Genomic DNA, 3,356 nt, shown 5'->3' with positions numbered 1-3,356 from the left:
AGGATTTTGAAATTGCAAACAATTCTGCAATGAAAAACATTGTATATATGCATTTTGTATCATTGAAGGTTTACATTCGTATATTTCTTTAAAATGTAAGTACTCTTTTTCTAGACAATTGTCCTATTCAATTATAACACAAAAAATTTAGGATTTCTTAGTTTAATCAAATATCTAGTATCCAAATTTCCTCAATTGTCTCATAAGGATTTCTTTTTTTTTCATTGTGAAGATTTTTATTAAACTATAATGTATTACAGTTTATGTCCTAATAATAAGATTTTAATCTGTAGGGTAACGTGATATAAAAACCTACTTGGCCATATTACTTCTTGAGTTTCTTCTGGCTGGCTTTCGTCTTGACCGTCTGTAATCGCGTCACGGCATTGAGCCGTGATTCTTGAGAAGTTGGACATTTAAGTGACACTGAGGGAGAGTGGCTCGGTTCTGAGGTGGTTTTGCTGGTGGTACTTCTCTAGGCCCTGATGTCCCGCTATTTCCATTCCCACTTAGTTGGCTGCTGCTTCATAGAACTAAGCTACTGGGACAAGGAAGACCTACTTTGCTAACACTGTCACAACTAACTGAGCAACTGAAAAATAAATGAGAAGCAATAGCATATATTGGAGAATATGAGGAAACCATTTGGTGTAAAACTAATTCGGCCTGACCTTGTTTTTCCAAAAGGTCCTGACCTTGGGCCAGATGTTATCTGCTTTTGTCACAGATTAATTGCCCCAGGAACTCAAGGGTGGGTTTGGAAGCATTTAGTTGTTTTTCCAAATTCATTTTTCCCTTCTGTTACGTTAATGAGGTGCAATCACCAACCACCCTGAACGGGACCAGGAACTGGACCAGGCCTCACCCGAAGAGCTATACCTGTGACCTTTGCCTTCTTTTTAATGCTAAAATCTCTCCAGGGGGAGCTGAGGCCTTATTACCATAACCTGCAATGTATGTGGAAGCATGTTTCCCAACTGAGCCTGTGCAAGTGAATACCCGCATCTCCATTTTGAATATTCATTCCGCATCCGAAATAAATGTCCCTGCTTCCCTTTGTTCAGGGATGCTATGACTTTGGAAATGATTCCACATGGTCTCCTGTTTGCTGCAAATATACTTCACTTTGTGAGACTAGTTACTTCTGGTGGAGAGTCTGATAACTCACCAGGAGGCGAACTTTGGTTTCGGCGACAATTTAAACATTTACAATGTGCCAAAGACAAGAATGATGCCCTTAAAGATAGGGATGTAGCTTCCCCCCATATCAGCATTTCTTTAAGGATAAGCACCGCTTCCTAGAAACTAAGGATTAATTACTGACCTGCTGTGCTCACCTTGTGACCCCTAACCTGCTGATCACCAACCTGCGGGGCCACTAAGCATCCTGTGACGGCAGTAAAAGAGATATTCCTGTCATATGTGATGTGTGCTCTTTGCTCCGCTCAGTACACCCCACTTCTTTGGTGCCTTGCCTTTCTTGGGGGAGGAAGGCCCTGGGCTAGTCCTCAGATCTGGTTCATAATAAGCTCATCTCAATTTTGATTTATAGATTGATTATGGATTATTTGTGTTGATAGTAACTAAGACTAGATTTGCCCAAAGTTGGAGGTGGAGGTGGTTTCAATGGTACAGTGGGTGTATTGCTGTTGCTGGAACCTATTTTGAAATCTATTCCACCGTTGCATGAGGTTGCCAGACCAGTCAAACCCACAGGCTTCCGGTTAGCTGATGAGGTAGCAGATTTCCCGCTGCTGTTCTGGGTCGCTGAACTCAATTTTGCTGTTAACGGACCAGAGAAGAAGTTTTAACAGCAAAAGCTGCCCATCCAGTTAGGTCACTAGTTCCTGAAGAGGAAACTCTGGTACTAGAAGAATTCTGGAAATAACTCTGGATGCCTTGACTTCTGTTCTCTTAAATGCTAGAAAAGTTGTCTCTTATTTGAGTTTCGTTTCTGGTTTCTTAACCACTGGGTCTTTGACAGCTGGAGTTATACAAATAACAGTAGGGGCTGGCTTCTGTGGTGGTTTCTGAGCTTTCTGAGCCATTCTTTTCATTTGTCTGGTACATCGGGCACAATACCACACCAGGTTAGGATCATTCACTTCTTTGTCACCTGGGGCTTATGGCAATCTTAGTGGTGGAGACTGTGGCACTCCTTTCTACCAATGGATTACTGGATGCCACCGTCATTTGCCAACAAACAACCCAGGCCTATCTCATCTCCACAGCAAAATCATCAGCACTGGTCTACTCAAAGCTGGAAAGATCAGCCATAGCTAAATGCTTGCTGGTTTGGACGGTAATGGGAGAGGACTGTGTCTCTGGTTTCTCCAGTCCAGGTTTCTTTGGAAGATCAACTGCTTCAGTGATGTCAGATTTCATTTTATCAGCAAGTATCCTCTCAATTTCTTTCTTTACCTTTTCCGTTGTAAAGACCTTGCCGTTATTACTGCCAGAAGGAAAACTGGATGATGTTTTGGGCTCTTGCTTACTAGAAATAGTTTTTGTGCTTGAAATTTTGCTTGACTCCAAGTCGTTTTGAGATGGACAGGATCTTGAATCAATGCCCTGAGCCAAAGATTCATCAAGAAATGCTTTTCGCTTTTCAGCAGGATCCTTACTCTTTGAATCTAAGAAGCCTAGTGCTTTCAAAGACATGGGATCAAGGGGCCAGCCCTGTGACATAGTGGGTAAGTCTGCGTGCTCTGCTTTGGCTGCTCAGGGTTTGCAGGTTCAGATCCAGGGCATGGACATATGCACCACTCATCAAGCCATGCTGTGGCAGAAGGCATCCCATATACACAATAGAAGAAGATGGGTACCAATGTTAGCTCAGGGAAAATCTTCCTCGGCAAAAAGAGGAAGATTGGCAACAGATGGTAGCTCAGGGCCAATCTTCCTCACAAAAAAAAAGATATGGGATCATGCTCCAAGTTCCCTGTAGCAGCCATTGCAAACATCACTCTGCCCACCGCCCCATCTGCTTCCAGTGGCCCCTTCCAAACCCCACCCAGCCCCAGCCAGCCCAGAGCTGAAGAACAAACATTCATACAGATTTCTTTACAGTTGGTTTATTTGCATCGGGATCCAAGCAGGTCCACACATTGCATTTGGCAATAGGAATAAACATATTTTGAAGACGTGGTGATATCGAACCTGAAGTGAGTTTGCTCACCCATTGCGCAGCAAGCCAATCTCTGACACTGGGGGTAGTGGAAGAAAGTAGGAACTTTATTATTGCACAGTGCTGAGCAAGGAGAGAGGGCAGCTAATGCTAAAATCCCAAACTCCCCGAAAAGCTAAAAGGAAGGGTTTTTATTTGGGGTTTTAGGTAGGGGAGGGGGAGCGTATGG

The 3,356-nt window shown here is 43.2% G+C and overlaps 1 pseudogene; it reads right to left on the bottom strand.

Annotated features, from left to right (window-relative positions):
* Positions 1 to 325: 325 nt before the first annotated feature.
* On the bottom strand, positions 326 to 2,954 carry LOC106845564 (integrator complex subunit 12-like; annotated as a pseudogene).
* Between the last annotated feature and the right edge of the window lie 402 nt (positions 2,955 to 3,356).

Source organism: Equus asinus, chromosome 8, assembly GCF_041296235.1.
Source record: "Equus asinus isolate D_3611 breed Donkey chromosome 8, EquAss-T2T_v2, whole genome shotgun sequence".
Classification (NCBI taxonomy): Eukaryota; Metazoa; Chordata; class Mammalia; order Perissodactyla; family Equidae; genus Equus; species Equus asinus.
The sequence above is the reverse complement of the archived record's forward strand: the minus strand, read 5'-3'. Positions and strand labels throughout refer to the sequence as shown.